The following is a 20,344-nucleotide window of genomic DNA, read 5'->3' as shown; positions in this document are numbered from 1 at the left end:
AGTTAAGTGTCACCCACATTGCTGTATGCCTGGAATCACACTTAGTCCATACCAGGTAAGGATGGCAGTTTCCTTCCCCAAAGGACATCTGTGAGCCAGATGGGTTTTTCCCTGACAACCAACAACAGTTTCATGCATCATCATTAGACTCTTAATTCCAGATTTTGTTTTGATTGAATTCAAATTCCACCATAGTGGGACTTGAACACACATCACTAAACATTACCTGGGTCGCTGGATTAATAGTCTAGTAATAATACCACAAGACCATTGACTCCCCTTCTCTTGCTGTGTTAAAATTAGCTACTGCAATTTCTATATTATGATGACATATTTGTACATCTTGACATCAGGAGAGGCACGATATCCCATTTTTTAAAAATCTTGCTTTTCCATTACAGTCAATGAAATAGAAATGTATGAACATTCATAAAATTTTCCCATGTCATAGACATCAATTTAGTCAGTTAAATTTTCCTGGTATTGGTGAAGGAAATAGTTTTACATTTGTTGAAGCAACACGGTTCAATTCCCTCTTAAACCTTGAAATACATGTTGCTTTGAATCATACATTCCATTTCTTTTTCAAAAATTCTCTTGGACAAGTAGAATGTCTCTTTCAATTCTAAATCTACAATATCCTTCCTAGGGCTAGTTTGTCATTGTAATTTGCATGGATCCAATAAAAAGAAACAAATTAACATCCTCTCAGGAGCTTGTACACATTCATTAACACTGACAGATGTAAGTGTTATAATACTGTTCAACGCAGATGATTTTCATTACTCTCTGCTCCCAGCAAAGGCTTAAAGTCATGGCAAGTTAAGCTGAAGATTCTCAAGATTCCCCACAACATAGCAGCAATGCTTTAGAGAGTTTCTGCAGCTTGTTATTAGGGATGCCAAGCATGGTTCTTGTAGTGTATATTTTCATTTAGTCTGAATACTTGGCACACACTAATAGTAAACAGAGGTCTAGGTAGGCATGGATGGAATTAAGCCATTATATTGCAAGCATATAAATTAAGACTTCTTTTAATTTTATAGTTCTATTATTGATACTTGGATTTTTTTACTTATTGTCGGTCTTTTATTTTTAGCTGTATTTAATTGGGTTTATCAGATTTTAAATATACATTTTCCAAAGTCCCTTTAAAGTGCCAGGATGCCAGACACATTTCAGATTGTAAAAAGAGAAGTATAATGGCATGAGAGTTGAAAATATTTCAAGTGATTACCTGCTGTTGTTACCTAATAAATCAATTTTTTTTTCAATACTGTGCCATAATTGAGACCCATGAGAAATTTACCGAACATTTCCTTAAGCCGCCATCATAAATGTATTGTTACAAGTTACAAGTATTTTGCTTGCCTGCTTTTTTTCATACTTTTGATAATTTTCATTTTAGTTAATTGATGGTTTAACCTCAGGTGTTAAAGGCTCTGATGTTACACCACAATTATTTTGCATGAATCCAGTGCTGAAAAGAGATTTCTTAAACGTATGTGATATTTTTAGGGCAAGTTCCAACAATTTCAGTGCTCTATTTCATTGAAGTGGCACAAAAAGTACTTGTTGGAAATAACACATCAAACTGATATTAGCCCAGAAATTGCCCTTTGGCGCAGGTGGCATGGTGTCTCAGTGGTTAACAGTGTTGCTTTACAGTGCCATGACTCCATCCTTGGGCAACTGTCTGTATAGAGTTTGCACATTCTCTCTGGGTGCTCTAGTTTCCTCCCACAGTATGAGGATGTGCAGTTTGCGTGGGCTAAATTGCACACAGTGTCCGGAGAAAGACAGGGTAGGGGTCCCGGTAGGCTGCCCTTTGGAGCGTTTGTATGGACTCGATAGGCGGAATGGCCTGTTTACACATTGTAGGGATTCTATGATACCTTTTGGCAAAAAAAATGGAAGAACATTTAACTGCCTTGGATAACATTCTTTTGGCCATTATTTTCACAGAAACGTAAGCATATTTTAATAATAAGGGTAACCATCTGTTTTAAAATATCAGCTATAGAAAGGAATGGAATACAAAGAAATAATCCGACAGAACTTCATTTATATAATCAGTTTAACATGCAATGTACATGACTGAGATTGAATTGTATTTGCAGTTTAGCTATTGCTCTCTCTCTTACAAGCAGAAGTGGAAGATTGGAGAACTACCTGAGCTCCCTCTAAAAACGTGCAATATGTTCTCCACATCCACTCAAATAGGCAGACCAACAGACAATTAGTCCAATGTCCTACCTGAAGGAAGAGAGCTCTCTGACAACAAGCCATTCTCCAAAACTGCACCAAAATGTCAGTGCAGACTAAATGTTCAGGCACTAAGCACTTATTCCCTAACATTTCAGAAAATAACTTCTAGCCTTATATTTCCCACATTTTGATAACTTAAAATGGGATTATGCATAACTATCTCTCAGGTCAAAACTAGATATACCTTTACTTGAATAAGTAAGAACAAGTTGCATTTTGCTGCTCCTCAACATGTGCCAATTTCTGTTTTATCATTTATTAACACATTCAAAAATACTTTTCAAATTTAAGATGCAGTTTACAACAATCTTTTCCTATGCATCCTTGTATAGCTACTAACTATAAAATTTGAAATGTATTTCCAATAGAATTATTCAAAATTTGACATAAGTATTATTGAAAAAATGAATTACTTGAAATAAAATAAACAGAACATTTTATGACTTCTTTGGTAATAAAATTAAACAGTGTATTATAATATTAGTAGAGATACCCTTAAGCCATCAACATCTGTCTGGGCAGATACTGGCTGGTTGTGAAGTGCTTGACTTGGTTGTTCCATAATTAGTGATCAAGTTGTATTTAAAAAGTCAGTCTTACATTGATATATCTCTATGTTGTCGGAATTTTAAAAGTGCTACAAAATAATGAATTGTATTTTTGTTTTCAAGATAATAAATGACATTCGGAAATGTTTGTTATTTTTGTCTCAGTTGAAAATCTGAAGAGACCAGTTGAGGGCAGTGACTTAAGTTTTAAACAATGATCATAAACTTTTCTAATGAAGAAAACAGTGTGTTAGCTATTAAATTTTAAAAGAGGTGCTTTTAAAGTTTGGTTTCTTTATCTTGTTTAAATTCTTCCTTATTTAGTTCTATCTTATGTAAAATATATACACGTGACACAAAGCATCTTCATAGCTGACTGATACCAATTGCGGTTGTCAGAATTATTCTTATCTCACTAGTATAAGTTAACTGCAACAAATGCAGTACTGGAAGCTTTGACTGAAAACCATCCCCAATATGTCTGAAATCTGAAGAAATGTCAAGAACTAGAGAGCTGTTTTATATAGGAGATTGGTTCCATTTATAGCAATTATACCTCCAAATAATAAAAAAAAGAATGTGGCTATGAGACATGGTGTCTTTTACAAAGGTTTTTAACAATGTAAATAATTGCATATGAAGCACATCAAGACACCCTGAAAGCATGGAAGTTGACAGATAAATGTTAGCATTTCCTGGAACAGTTATGTAAAACTAAGTTAAAATCGAACTGACAGCAATACTCAAGGTATTTATTATATTAGTCAACAGTCCTATTAATGTTGTTGTAGAGATAGGAGAGTAGTTGTGATAAGCTGTGAAAGTAGTTTTGGACATCTTCCAAAATAGGTTAGTAGCAGAAATTTGTATTATTTGTCACTGTAGAAACCAATAATGGTTGTTATGATCGTGATGGGGTTCTTACTTTGTTTTAAAATGTCTGAAACCAAGCTTTTCACTAAAAGAATTAAGCAACAATGTTCAAGAAAAAGAACTTCACTGCACAAAAAAAAACAAAGAATATGAATGCCTATAACATCATTAATTTTAAATAAATACTTTTGTTCAAGATATTAAAAGTTTAATGTACATAGTTACTTATACTCTAAACCAAACTTCTTAACACAAATTTATCTTCTACACACACTTGGCCTACACCATAAAAACCAGATACTTAACAGAAAACAGAATGTGACCAAACATGGTCTGAGTAATGTTTCCAAAATTTGTGTATCAGCTGAGATGCCTTGGTCGTTCTGATTACTTTTGCCAAGATTTTTTCTTCCTCTCTTCTCAAACCATCACAAGATTATAGACTTACCATTCAACACAGGCATCACTAGGTATTCAACAGGACATGAAATATTCAAGATGGAATTGGATTTCTTTGGATAGTATTAGTGTGCAGGAATGCAGTATGTGGAATACACAGAAGATTGGCAATAGGTAATAGAACTGATGCAGGCACAATAGGATGAATGGTCTAATTCTGCACTGTAATAATTCTGTGATTAAATAGATTTAACATAGTCACCTCAAGTCAGAACTCTCCTGATTCTAATGTTCTTAATTTGGAAGTCTTGCATCTCGCATCTTGCTTCTCTTCTTAGTTTGGTTAACCCAGAATTTCCAACTCATTGTATGTCCAGTTCTTGAGTTATCAAGGGCACAACACTCCAGATTATATTTAAAACTAAAAGTTATTTCTCATTGACTTTTCTGCTATTGTTTATATCCCAGGCAGGTTGCAATGATCAGTTCTTGAAAGCCACTTTTTATTTACAAGAAATCATCTCCCTGTGAATCCTAGCTCTTGAGGGACCTATCACCCAAACATGAGCATGAGTTCTTTCCTCAAGTATACCTGGCATATCATGCTGTTAACTTCTTTACTGCTCAAACATCCAAACAATTTTGCAGATTGTCAAAAAGGAGAAAATAAGGCACAAGGCATTTAAGGATATGCAGAACTGGTCAAGCCTTCATGAAATTCGTGTATCATCATATATACAGTTAATTTCTTCAAATGTAAAACTCTGGTTGAAGATGGTTACAAATGCTTTAAGCCATATTTGTGTGTACTTCACTCCCCATCACTGGAGATGTTCCTGAATATGGAGCTCGCTGAAGCTACATACAGTACTGAGATTGGTGAATTGATCTCCTTTATTTTTTGGGCGGCTAATACATGTACTTGTGAATTTTGAGTCTTTTAAATTTCAATAAATATATAATAATACTATCTTACTTTTCACCTGCTGAGAATCTGAAAAATGAATTGGAGCAATTTCTGCAAGGCAACTGGTATTTATTACCTATGAGTATATAGATTATTATTATTAGTTGCATGCTGAATTGCTTCTGATCTCTTGTAACTGTGCGATTAAGTAGTCAACATTGTAACAGATGATAAACCATACTGTATGTTCTTTTAATTTTAGGGAGCATTTTTATTGCTTACACTAACACATTACTTGAGCCAAAATGTAGTGAAGCTAAAAACCAACTTTACCATTTTAAAGTAAATATTTTATTTGTTGTAAACAACTTGCTGCATTATGTGACATCAAAAGCAGTGATGGAGAAGTAGTCTATGTAACGTTACAGCATTTTTCACATTACTTGCAAGGCGAAAAGTTCATTTTAATAGACACAAAATATAACATGAGCATTAAGAGAAGAAAGCCTTCCACATGAATAAAATGAGATATTTTCACATATCTCACCACAACTATAACATTACAAAAGTTTGATTTGCTGCTAATTGGGAAAAAACCAACACAATGAGCACTGTTCTGAGTGGTGGGAAAAGTGTTTGATTCTATTACCAATTCCTGATAACTTAGACTCATGGTTAATTTTTTTTAAAGGAACTCTAATTAAATCTCAAAGGATTTGAATCTGAAATGGGATATTGGTTACTTTAAAGTAAGCCATTAATCATAAACACTTAAAACATTCTTGTAACTCCCCAGTCATTTTTGTACTTGTTCTTGTTTGTAGTATGTTTATATTGTTCTAATATTAACAGTGCACTTTCTAACCGTGTGATACCACTCTCTTATTGCACCTTGTTTCCAAGTATGGTCACTGCAAAGGCAAGCTTTTGCTCAGAGCCTGTGTGGAAAATTGATGGCCGACAGAGAAGGGCAAAAGAGACGTGACAGCTGGCTCTGTCACCACCAAAAGGCCAGCGCAATGAAAGAGCTTCACTGTACTGATACCATCCTCTCTCTTACATTTGCTTCTCGATTAATCTGATTTCTCTGTCAACAGCTGTCCCCATTTTCACATTCTTTTTCAAAACAAGTTCTGGTTTGTATTCCTTTCTTTTTTTTTGAATAATTTCCAAACGTTACCAAACACCACATATTACCGATTTGATGCCATTTGATAAATATTGTTGTAGGTGATTACTGTGAGACATATAAAAGAGACTGTGTGTCACCACACCCAGTCCTGAAGTCTAAAGTTTATCATTGAATACTCAAAGATACTGCTCATATATATTGAGTAACTGTATAGCAATCATATACAAAAGTTTCAAGACTATTATTTTTAAAATAGGATTGGATGGAGATTATTTTTTAAATTGGGGAATAGCCATCCACTTTGTTTCAGTTAGCAAATATTACCACAAAAAGTTTAGAAAGCACAAAGCAGAAAACATGGCATATATGCCATCAAACCTATTTCTTTGTCTATTGGCAACTTTCCACGCTATCAAGATTCCCATTAAGTCTCCTGAGTAAAATTCCAAAAGTGACTAAATAAAATTCCAAAATATTTATTCACTCTCACATCTTCACAATTTCATCCCAGGCAGTTGTTTCCACTGGTGACAGCTCCCTAGCCCCAGCAGTGCATGAAGTACTCTTTTCCATGGGATATATGATCATCTCAGTCTATATTTATCATGTTACAACACTACAAATGAGAATGGCCGTTTGGCCCATCTTAGCTCATTTGTCTAAATAAAACTACAGAGCTTATTCCACATCCCAGCATCCAGCCAGTTCTTAAATAATTTCGAGAATGCTTTTAATTTCTATTTAATACTCCATTCTTTTATAACGCCTCTTGTGTTCCAGAGAAAGACTTTTTTTTTAGATTAGATTAGATTAGATTACAGTGTGGAAACAGGCCCTTCAGCCCAACAAGTCCACACCGACCCGCCGAAGCGCAACCCACCCATACCCCTACATTTACCCCTTACCTAACACTACGGGCAATTTAGCATGGCCAATTCACCTGACCTGCACATCTTTGGACTGTGGGAGGAAACCGGAGCACCCGGTGGAAACCCACGCAGACACGGGGAGAACGTGCAAACTCCACACAATCAGTCGCCTGAGGCGGGAATTGAACCTGGGTCTCTGGCGCTGTGAGGCAGCAGTGCTAACCACTGTGCCACCGTGCCACCCACTTCTAGCTAAAATTTCAAATCCGCTTCTACTTGTGTGACATTGAATTCATGGAATCCCTTAATCTATATGCTTTCATATCTAATATTATTCTGAGCTCCATTAATATTGATGAGAATTAGAAATAATTTTTAAAGTTCCAGTTACTAACTGAAAGAAACAAGAAAGAAAATTTCATGTTCTGTTAAAAACAAGTCAGGAGGAGTGAATTGATTTCCCTCTTTTAATTTCCTTGGTTGGTCACAACAAAGATTTATGAACTTGTAGCAGAAAGCCGACATCTTTCCAATTAAAAGAGTATTAATTAATTTCTAAGCAAGCCACAAGAAATAGAGGATTTCTTGATTTAGAAAAAAGAACAGGTTTATTACCTGCTAACCTTAAAGAGACAGCATCGGGCTGTTTCATTATCCTCTCTCTGTTACCACACAGTCACTCTACCTCTGCTATTATACTCATTTCACCATGGCTCATTCTCTACTGCATCTTTCACTATTGCATCTTTCTCACTCGCTGTAACCCAACCCAATCCATGTCAACAATAACCCTGCATTCCCTCTGCACTGCCTATTCACTCAGATAGGACAAGCCCCCAGTTGCACCAAAACTAACAGCTGTAGCACTGGCTCACACTTCCCATAACAGCCGTCTCTTTCTCAGTCAAAGAAGGAAACAGAAAGAGTCAAGATGGGTGGTGTGCTGCCCTACACATACCTCCTCCCCCAGAGCATGAGCCATGGTGAAATGAGTATAATAGCAGAGGTAGAGTGACTGTGTAGTAACAGAGAGAGGAGAGGATTCTAACTCTACCACTCCAAAAGGCTGACTGACGATATCTAAGCCGCTGGACTGGTATCAGATGCTGCCTTTGACATTCCAACCTAAGGTTCTCTCTTTTGACCTTACTGAGGACTGCTGATAACCATGACAGGGCTCCAAGCCACCTGGCTGTGTTAAGTAGTATAACAATATAATAGTTACTTGAGCCTGGTATCTCTAGGTTGAGGGACAAGGTGCAGAAAGGCAAGACAAGATAAGGAAAAATATCTAACACGCTAACCTTCTCTCGGGGAGAGTGGATAGGGGTCTCTAAGTTCTCGCTAACTTGTTTAAGTATCTTTGGATATATTAATTTGAGCTTGACTGTTGCTTAATCCACCTTGAAACTTTGCCACATGTGATCAGGTGTCTGTGGCCATTTTAAGTCAATTTCATTCCATTTTTAAAACAATTTCAGTCCATGAAAGTCCTGGGTATTAAACTGGACAATAGAATTCATCATCATGATAGTTTTATGACATTTATTGTAACAGAATACTGAAGTCCTATATATCTTCATTACAAGTAATTTATATTTTAAATCAAGGAACTGTCTTTCACTGTGACAGCATTACCTCTCAAGCACAAAATAGATGAATCTTCCAGCTTCATTTTAACACCTCACAAATTTGATCTTTTCTATCCAGTTATGAGTTTCCTCCCACATTCTGGCAAGGTGAACATTCGAGCCTTTTGACTTCTCATTTCTTTTTCATTCCTAGACTCCGGCAGACTAGCTCACCTGAATGTGAAATTCAATAATATTCAATGATATTTTAATTATGAAAACCTATAACCCAATGTCACTGTGACTTCGTCTGAACCATTTCTAATTTGAAGCCCATTATAATGAAACCCATCAAAAACCTTGATTCTGGTTAGCTAATCTTAAGAAGGACTGTCCCATGGTTTGAAGTATAAATTGCTTACCATCTTGGAACTAAATAGGCACAACTGTTTACACCACAATATTCTCAAAACGTCTCTGGAACAGTGGGGTCTAAAATCTAGCATGGCGTGTAGGCTGTGACCATCGTCTACAAGTCTAAATGACTTCCATCTTTTTTCCCTTTAATCTCTAACAACAAAATCATCCAGGCTACTGTCAAGTAGGTTTTATCACAGGTAACATGACCATATGCATTTTACTTTAAACTTAAAGATCCAAAAGACTTACAAAATTCACAATGGTGACAATGTATCTAAATGGGGTTTCTTTGTACTGGCCTCCTTTCAAGCTTCAGGAGTTTAATTGTTACAGCTTTATCTGAAAACCCAAGTATTCAATATTAGGAATTTTATCTGCGATTTTTATATCATTATCAGTTGTGTAAAGAAATTGTCAATATGTATAGGGACAGCATCAGAGGACATGATAGGCTATATGAGGGGGTGTTATTAATAAAGATCGTTGCTGTGACTTCAGGGAACTATGGAGACATTTGCAGGCAAAGCTCACTATGAAAGGTCTCCAACTTGGGGGTTTGGGGGGAGGTGTGGAAACAGATGGGGTCTCGGGCTGACAGTGCCAACTGTGACTTGTCTTCCCTGACATCAGTTGCCAATCTTTAGACGTAAAATGCTCCTAAAAAATGGCTGGCACACTGCTCAAGCTGGGAGGATTCACTATCAATTTGATGGGCACAAGCTGGATGCAAAGATGTTAAGGGCCTAAATACATGCAACAGTCATTTGCAAGCCATAGCTACATATCATCTGCAATCATTTCATTGCCTTATGCTGTGCATGTAGAGTTAAGGTGCTTAGGGGTCAGAATGTAGAATCTCAATGATCTCTATCGACCCTCCAAAGAGCATCCCACCCAGACACACCCCTAACATATCTCTATAACCCTGCATTTACCATGGCTAAGCCATGTAACCTACACACAGTAGGCCCATTTGGCATGGCTAATCCACCTAATTTGCACCTCTTTGGAGTGTGGGAGGAAACTGGATTACCTAGCTAAAATCCAGGTAAACACTAGTCCCCAAGGAATGGAATCAAACCCAGGTCCCTAGCACACTGAGGCAGTAGTGCTAACCACTGAGCCACTGTGCCATATCTGGTCAAAGGCAATTTGCAACATATCATTGATCTTTGCAAACTAAACATGAGCATCTCAATGATCTTGAAATTAGCAGCATTGATATAAAAAAAGGCAATGCTGGCCAAAGGTAAACTATTATTCTTGCGCCTTCCAAGGGTGCTGTTGGAGCCACACAATATTGGTCTATCATCTGTCATTTAAATTCAACAATGGTTTGCACTGAATGCAGGGAGAAATTGAAAGTTTGATGTAACTCTGGGACAGGAAGGGTTTGGTGCATTGCATGATCTCCTGTTTTGAATGTATGTGATGGTCACTCAACTTGTGCAGTAGAGGTCTGAAGGTGGATGGATGATGGAGATATAGCCTTTATCATCACGGTGCAGCATGTAAGATAGTATGGTGAAGTGTGCTTAGCTGTCATCTACAGGGCAGGTCACCGATGACTCGTGAGGTGTGAGAGACTCTTTTGCTCCCGTTCCCAATGAAAGTCATTTCCACCAAGAGCTCTTTGCCAACTGCTGGTGAGATGTTGTTGAAGGAGGTTCAGGATCAACGGCGAGGTCAGGAACAACAACACATGGCAATGACAATAAGGTCCTCCTAGTTCATGGAGAGGTTGCTGCCACAGGGTCTTTTGGGATCAATGGGACACCCAGAGACTTTTAACTTCAACTCCATCTCCTGGAGATGAGTAATGTGCAGTGTCAAGACAGGCTCTATATGACTCAGGACACTGTGATGGAACGACACCAGATGCTGCAGTTGAATCTGAGGGCTGCAGGAGTAAGAGGTCAGCTGCTATGCACCTGGCTTCTTTCAGTGAGTGACGGCTAACCTGAGTGGGGGATCTCTCAGTCTTGCACCACAAATGCATCAGGGACAGTGACCAATGCCATCTGTCCAAGGTGAGACTGATTCATTTTGTTCCCACAGCTCCAGCAAAGGATAACTATATAAAAAGATAAGTAGGGAGAAGATGGAATATGAAGGTGAGCTAGCTAGTAGTATAAAAAAAGATTGTAAGAGTTGTTTTTAAGAAAGATAAATGGAAAGAGAGGCAAAAACAGACATTGGACTATTGGAAAATTAGGCTGGAGCAATGGCAATGGGGAACACGAAAATGGTGGAGGAACTAAAATAGGTACTTTGCATCAATCTTCACAGTGGAAAACACCAGCAGCATACCAGAACTTCAAGAGAGTCAGGGGGCAGAGGTAGGTGTAATGGCCAGCAATAAGGAGAAGGTGCTGGGGAAGGTGAAAGATCTGAAATTGATAAATCACCCAGACCAGATGGACTACATCCCAGGGCTCTGAAGGACAAAGCTGACAAGATTGCAGAGGCATCGGTGGTGATTTTTTCAGGTATCACTGGAGTCAGGGCAAGTATCAGAGGACTGGAAATTAGCTAATGTAGCACTGCTGTCTAACAATGGAGGGAGGCAGAAGATAGGAAACGAGAGGCCAGTTAGCCTAACCTTGGTCGGTAAGATTTTAAATTCCATTATTAAGGATGAGGTTACAGAGTACTTGGAATTACAGGGTAAAACAGAATAGAGTCAAGACAGTTTTGTCAAGCCTGACAAAACTGTTAGAATTCTTTAAGGAGGTAACGAGTAATTTGGACAAAAGACATCCCACCAGCGGTTGGCTCAGAACTCTTGCTGGAAGTGACTTTCATTGAGAACAGGAGCTAAAGAGTTTCTTAGACCTCACAAGAGTCATTGGACAATCTATTTGGATTTCCAGAAAGCATTTGACAAGGTGTTGCACAGGAAGTTGGCAAATAATATCAAAACCCATGGTCTAAGGAGCAAGGTACTGGCCTGGATAGAGGATTGGATGACTTGCAAATGGCAGAGAGTGGGGTTAAAGGGGGCTTGTTCAGGAAGACAACCAATGATTGTTGGAATTCCACAGGGGTCCATTTTGCGACCACAACTATTCATATTATATATTACTGACCTGGATGAAAGAACTGAGGGCATTATTGCTAAGTTTGCATATGGCATAAAGATCGGTGGAGGGACATGTAGTGTTGAGGAAAAGGTATGCTGTAGAAGAACTTTGACAGGCTAGAAAAGTGGGCAAACAAGTGGCAGATGGAATATAATTTGGGAACGGGTCCAGTTATACACTTTGGTAGGAAGAATAGAGGTGCAGACTATTTTCTAGAAGGAGAAAGTCATCAGAAATCTGAAGCACAAACATACTTAGGAATCCTAGTTTAAGATTACCTTAAGGTCAACATGTAGGTTCTGTTGGCAATTAGAAGACAAATGCAATGTTAGCATTCATTCCAAGAGGGTTAGAATATAAGAGCAGAGATATACTGTTGAAGCTGAATAAGACTGTGGTCAGAGTGCATTCAGAGCATTGTTTTGGGCCCTGTATCTATGGAAGGATGTGTTGGCAATGGTGGGAGTTGAGAGGAGGCTTACAAAAATGATCCCAAGGATGATGGGCTTGTTATATGAGGCACAATATAGAACCTTGGATCTGTACTCAATGGAGATTAGAAGGACGAGATGGACCTCATTGAAACTTACAGAATACTGAGAGGCCTGGACAGAGTAAATGTGGAGAAGATGCTTCCACTTATAGGAGAGACTAGGATCCAATGGTACATACTCAGAGTGAAAGGGTGACCCTGTTGAATGAAGATGAAGAGGAATTTCTTCAGCCAGAGGGTGGTTAATCTATGGAACACCTTGCCGTAGAAGGCTGTGGAGGCCAAGTTATTACATGTAGTTAAGATAGAGATAGAAAGGTTCTTGATTAGTAAGAGAATCAAGGGCTACAGGGAGAAGGCAGAAGAATGGAGTTGAGTGTGTGCAAATGGCAGAGCAGGCTCGATGGGCCTTATGATCTAATTCTGCTCCCAAATCTTATGTTCTAGGTTGATGTTGCAGCCTGGATCGAGGGTGTCATTGCTTTTAAAAAAGTTAACAAAGTAACAAAAAAGTAAACAAGTTGGTCCTATAGAAATTGAGGCTGGGAATCAATCATGGAGGATTGCCAGTCTTACTGGAAAGAATACATGTAGTATTTCAGAAGTAGTTGTAAGTCAAGAATTGAAAGTGAGGGAGGAACTCAAGAAAGTGACAATTGCCATGGAAGTGTTACTGAATAAATGGTTGGAACTGTGAATAGACAAGTCCCCGGGTCCTGATATATTTCATTCTGGGTCTTAGAGGAGTTAATTAGTGAAACAACTGTTGTGTTGACATCAATTTTCCAAAAGTCACTAGATTTGATGAAGGTTCCTTTAGCTAATGTTATTCCTTTATTCAAAGAGTGACAGAAGCAGAAAGCAGGAAATTACAAGCCAGTTAATATCTGTCACAGGGAAAATGTTAGAAGCTATTATTTGACATTAATAGAGGACACTTGGATAATCAGCTAGTGCCAACATGTCAAAGTGAAATTATATTCAATAAATTTATTTGAGTTCTTTGAAGAAGTAGCTTGTGCTGTTGATAAAGGGGAACTTAGATTTCCAGAAAGCATTTGATAAGGTGTTACATGGGAGTTAGTGGTTAACATATTGGCATGGATGGAAGACTGACTTGCTAACAGGAAGCGGAGAGTTGGAATATGGGGCCTTTTCAGTCGCAGATGATGTTTGAAGTGCTGTGCCACAGGGATTAGTACTGCTGACTATGAAACCATTGCCAATTGTCAGGAAAACCCATCTGTCTTAATAATGTCCTTCAGGGAAGGAAACTGCCATCTACATGTGACTCCAGATCCACAGCAATGTGGTTGACACTCAACTGCCCTCTAAAATGGCCTTGCAAGCCACTAAGTTGTAACAATTGCTATGAAAAGTTTCAATAAAGAAATAGAGTCAGACTATCTGGCATCGACCTAGGCACCAGAAAAGACAATGGCAGAAACAACCCTGTCGACCTTGCAAAATCCTGCTCACTAATGTTTGTCTAAACAGACTAGTCAAGCAACAGCTTGATATTGTCTATCAGGTATGATTCTGTGAGAATCAGACAGAGCACAGGATATATCCAGCCATGATCCCAGACATCACCATCACCAGAACTGGATATATCCTGTTCCACTAGCAACACAAACCCAGCAGAGATGATGGCACAGTGGTATACATTTGGAAGGGAGTTGCCCTGGGAATCTTCACCATTGACTCTGGACCCCATGAAGTCTAATAGTTTCGGGTTAAAGACGAACAAGGAAACACCCAGTTCCAATCGATGGGAAGTCATGGACTGTAAGATATTGGTAGGTCATGATTCGGTAATCTGCGTTGTGTTATCAGAGTGAACCTTAACCTCTACTGCAAAGAAGGATCACTGGAGAAGGATCACTGGACCTGAAATGTTAACTCTGCTTTCTCTCCACAGAAAGTGTCAGACCTGCTGAGTTTTCCCAACAATATGTGCTTTTATTTCTCAAACTTTACTGGCTTTATGTTCACTTTTGCTATCTGCAAATAAAACCTCGTGTTTGGATTTGTCCAATTGCTTGCCTGAATGTTATTCTTCTATAATGGACAATGACAAGTTGCGAGTCTATAATGAGCACTGCGCCATAGCATTGGGTGTTCAAATGGGGTGTTACAACAGACAAGTGAAGCGTATAGCCTGGTGGTTATACAGCACAAAGGTGAGAGAATGAGCTTGTGTGTGTAACAGCATGTCAGCCGTGGACATGCTATGAGTGGGGGCAGATTTGCTATTGGTAGTGTGGCTTTGTGACTGCTGTGCCATGACATTACTGGTGACCTTGGCCCTTCAAAGATGGTATTGGTACAAGGCATTCTGGTCTTTCAGTGATACCCTTGACTAGCGAGTTGCTGTTAGAACAGTGCAGGGAAAGTGGGATTGAATTCAGACATGATGGATGCCATAGTAGATAGTTACTGCAGTGCATTTGGTAAGATATGGGGCCTCAAGGCTCCCTTCAGGAAATCCCTCCAGGAAGACCAGGGCAATGCAGATTTAGTCAACATAATTGGCCCTAAGTTATACTCTAATAAATATCATATTTCTCCGAACATTTCTTTTAAATTTCATTAATTTGACACACTGGCACATTAATTGCTCAGTGGCATCAAACAGAAAGTTAAACAATGTAATAAGCAGCACAAAAACATTGATAATGTGAACAATGATTAATTTGCTTTATCCAATAAATTGAACACATGAGAAAGTAGAAACTAATTCCTTCAAGTCATAAATTGTTGATGGAAATTTAAAACAAATATTAGCTTCTAAATTTTTTCTCATTTTTGCTTTCCACCTCTTTGTAACTGTCTTTCTCGGAACTTTGTTTTTCTGATTTCTCAATCATTTTAAGTTGAAGCAATAAACTGCTCATCCCATTGGTCACCACTTGGTCCATTCCTCCAACAAGATGTGCATATCAAGCCTGAATAGGATACAACTCAAGAAGCCCTACTCCAGAAAAATCTAAACAAACGTTTTATCAAACCTGCAGAGTCAGTCAAATCAGATGATCGTAAACCATAGTTACAATTATAAAATATATTAGAAATTTAGCTAGGTCTGTGTCCAGACATTTTAATCACAGAAATAGTAGAAAACCAAGTGTGTCATAAAAGAAGCCTGCAGTCCATTTAAATTAAAACAAGAAAATCTTTCAAATTGCTTTATAACGTGTATTCTTACACTGTCAATTATCTGATATTTTCTCCATCCAAGCAATCCAATAACACTGGCATGAACTAGACGATGTTACCTATTTGGCCACATGAGAATATCTTTAATTTCCTATTTCTTCTCCATGTTCTGCCTGTGTTTGATATTTATCCTTACTGAAATTCAAAAGAAGAGCTATGAAACTCTTCATTTTTGACATTACTATTATGCAGAATTGACACAAGACCAGCAATTGGAACAGAGAATTTCTTGCTGCTCTATTTCTATCACTAAATCAATATCCCCAAGTTCTTGATGTATTTTGACCTTCCCTCCATCCATCAGTCAAGGCCCTTAAAACTGGGTTGCCTAAAGCATATTCGGTAGCACTGACTTGCTGAAATCTTGCAGATTAAATTCACAGTGCACCAGAGGGGAATTAGGTAAAGATAATTAAAGCTCATTTCATAAAGGGAACAGCTGGAAATGGTTGAAGTGATAAAATCCTGAGCCTGATTACTTTAGAGATTTTGAAAATTGCTTACTGGGACGGGCAGGAGGTTTTATAATGAACTTTGTAGGTGTTGTTTGCTTTTGTTTTAGAACTATCTATTTTTAATTTCAAATATTCAATGTTTATAGCTTTCTTCTCTGATCATTGGCATAATTTGAAAAGGAGAGAAATGGATTGCGCCAAATAGCTAATGGGGAGTGAAGTTAGATAAAAGTAGTGTACATTCAAAAACAAACACATAAAGGATATAAAATGTCCATGTAACATTCAGGAAATTGCATATTGGCATGCCTTTCCTTTTCAAATTATTTTATCATCTTCATCTGTACATGTTTTTCAGTTTAGTACCTTTATTACAATTTTTATATACTTTATATACTTTAGCACGATTATTTGCCTAACCTGATAAACAATTACACCTGATTGTAATGTTCACTCTGTTGATACTAGATAATTTTAAAATTTGATACAAGTAATCTTTGTTGGGGTAAAGCATGTACTGATACAACTTAGATACTTAAATGACTCTGCTGATGGTTTTAACCATGCTTTCAGGATCAAAGGTTCTGGCCAGAAATAGGACCCAGAGTGACAGTCATAGATTCAGCTAGGGGCTGGGCATAAGGCCAAAGCACATTTGAGCTAATGGAATTTCTTGCTTCTATGGAAATGCAATGTTCCTAGCTCGATCGGTCTCTCCCCCATCCCAATCTAACTCCATACAGTCAGAAGGATTTAGGCTACAATGAACTGTCACATAAAACTAACAAGGTTGAGCCTCCCACTTCACTGATATTTGTGCTTCAGTCAAAAGTTCATGCCTGCCAGCTGTCTGTCAGCTTGGCCCAAGATTTCTGAAATGGCTGGAATATGTTTTACCTTGCTGCGCTATTTCTTTAATAACTGTCAAAAATCTAAGGGAGATAACACTCACACTCTATAATTCACACACTCTGTGTTTACTAGGTTCATGCTTTAATCCGAATAGTCACGCACTTCCTCAAAAATTCCATCAGACTCCTGCCATCATTCCCAGTAGTATTCCAATGGAAATAATACAGTTACAGAGGGTTCCTGCCAGTTCCATGTTGGCTTGGGAAGGAGAGGAGTTTCTTTTCAACTTTTAAGGGGCTTTCCAAATCAAAGGTACAAGGCTGTGGTAGTATGAAGCATTTGTTCATCTATATCCACAAAATCAAGGAGAATATCAATGATGATCTTCAACAATTAAGAATGCTACTGCATCAACTTTCATACATTTAGAGCATTACAAATATCAGGGAGGATACTTCAAGGTCCAATTCTGCTTCCTTTGTTAATCATTGCAAAGATCCAGATAGACCTGAACTCCTATGTCATTTAAGCATTCATTATAGACTACTGTATCAGCATTGATGATGCTGTTTAGGTTTCAGACTCATGTTAGTCTGAACTGTTTCAAATGTTAGCAAACGTTCTGGATCCTTTTCCAAGGTGATTTGTCTCTCTTTCTAGAAAAGGGCCCAGCACTGTCATCCCAGACCTGCTGACTCCGAAGGTTCTTTAGGCATCCTTCCTGGGCAGATTCCTAATAGAATTAAGGAACACACAAATTTTAGTATCATCAGAGCTATAATTTCCAGGTAAGTCTATCTCTTAGTAACAATGGGAAGGCAGCCTCACAGCTATTTTGTTGCTGTAAATTTCCTGCTTGGACACATTCTGTAACATGTATAATATGCAACTTACAAAAGTCTCTAGTTTATTTTGCAGGTATCACTAGTGAGGCTTGAGAATGTGGTACTGAGCTACCTTCTTGAACTGCTGCAGCCTATTTGGTGTAGGAAAACTCAGTGGCATAAGAAAAGGAGTTCAGGATTTTGACCCAGTAACAGTGAACGAACAACAGCATAGCTGCAAGTCAGAGGGTGGTGTATTTCTTGGAAGGAAACTTGTAGGAGGTGATATTCCCATGTATCTGTTCCCCTTGTCCTTCTAAGTAGTAGAAGTCACAGGTTTGGGAGGTGCTGTTAGAGATTACTTGGTGAGTTGATACACTGCATCTTGTAGATGGTACACACTACTCCCATTATGTATCAGTGATGGAGCGAGTTTACATATAGAGTAACAGATACCTGGGATTGAGTTACAGGCTAGAATTTAATCGAGGTGTTCGGGGGTTTATATATAAATTAGTAGATAGCTGGGATTGAATTGTCATTCACTGAAAAACATCAACCCTATAACCTTACCGCCTAGCCTATGAATTCTTTCTCTAGTTTCTCTCATATTTCCCCTAATGCCCACTCTGAATTCATCTTGTCCATGTGATCCACCTCCTGTTCTCTTCATGTTATTCTCATTAAGCTGCTGATCATTCAATAGCCCCTCATGGACAATATTTGCTGATATTGAAAGCTATACCTTCACTTCAGGCGTTAGCCCTCTCCAAAATTAAATCACCCATCTTCCCAAAAAATTAACTTTTTGAGCCCTAGGGCCTTACAAATGAACATCTCATCTCCAAAACCCCTTTCCTCTCTGATGTCTTTGAATGTGTCGTCACCTTTGAATGTATTGTCCAATCCAGTATGATCTTTCCCAGAACTCCTTTTTTGATTTGTTGCAATCAAATGTTTCTAGCCCTATATTGAAATGGCTCTTATCAAAGTAATAAATTACTTCTTTCCTGAGATTCCAAAAAACGTTGAGAAAAATCACCCCGCAGCCACTCCGCCTACCTCTCCCCACCTCACCAACACCCCCCCCCCCCCCTCCCGTCCTCATGGACTTGCCTGTAGTCAATTAATGAGCACTTAAGGACCTTCTTCCATTATCATGTACTGAGGCCACAATCTGGCAGCTGTCTGTAGCCTCAGAATGGAGAAGAGGCTCTTCCTGTTTTAATAAACAGAGATATCCGTCAACGGAAAAGGGAGCACTGTCTGAAATTCTGAGCACCTAGTCTCCAAATTGCTGCCTTACCTCTTTCCAAAAACAGTCCCCTTCCTCCCCTCCAGACTAACCCCACTTCTCATAGCCCACTGAGACCTGTGTGACCGACCCCTGCGATGCTGCCCCACTTATGTGGAACTCCGACCTTCAGTGACTTCCCCCTCAAGGCTGACTTCAGTGACCAATGCAGCTGCTCTGGAATATGGGGCATCTTGGCTCACCGGGGTAGATGTCAAAACCTCAGGTCATTAATTGCCCAAGAAGTGTACAATCAGATCATGGCTTCCCAGGATGGCAGAGGCAAACGCCTCCCTGTTTTATCAAGCACTGTAAGGCCACCAGCCCCATGTACAATTCAGCTTTGGTGAAAAGCATGTGAAGCATGTGAAAAGAGAACATGGAGAAAATGACTGCACAATTCATCAGTTTAATCTGTAACGCAAAGGCAACTGCTAGTCCGTTGATTTATGGATAAGAAGTCTGCTTCTACAGACTCAATCTGAGGACAAGTTTTACCTCTGAGTATAGGGAACAACCTACTGTGGATTCAGCCCTGTTATTAACACTCAACAAAGGGCTCCATTCTAACCCATCAACTCCTTGTTATTGGTGGTGCAGGAATGTAGCATGCCTTTGCTGCAAAATGGTTGGGATCAGGGAATGTGTAGTGTGTCTAATGTTACCAATGGCATTCTCATTTATTAACACTGGATGAGTCTCAACCACCAGTGTATACAAGATCACTTCCAAATGGTTTCCATTTCTATTTTCATTTCTGGCAAGCAGATAGGAATAATATTCAGAGCCTTAATCCTCACATCACAGCAGTTTAAATGGCCTTTTTATTATTAAGCTGAAAATGAATAGATGATTTTCTTTAACTATTAACAATTTATATTGTTATATTTTGCAGTTCAAATGCAGAAACAGTAATGCAAAAGCATTGAAGAACAATTTATTAACCATTTCAGCAGTTATGGAGTTATATTAAACATGAAAGAGCTCAGATTAATGTAATCATATTTGTGATGAGGCATACCAGTTTATTACAATCGTCACATTGTCATGTTGGAATTCAGCTCAGGGCAAATTCAAAGAAGGAATACTTTGTGAACTGCCACATATCCAAGGATTTTTTTTTTAATCTTTGGAAAG

The sequence above is a fragment of the Chiloscyllium plagiosum genome, unplaced genomic scaffold, assembly GCF_037043375.1.
Source record: "Chiloscyllium plagiosum isolate Xiang-an unplaced genomic scaffold, Cpla_swu_hap1 HiC_scaffold_3, whole genome shotgun sequence".
NCBI classification, from domain to species: domain Eukaryota; kingdom Metazoa; phylum Chordata; class Chondrichthyes; order Orectolobiformes; family Hemiscylliidae; genus Chiloscyllium; species Chiloscyllium plagiosum.
Note: the sequence above shows the minus strand (reverse complement) of the source record.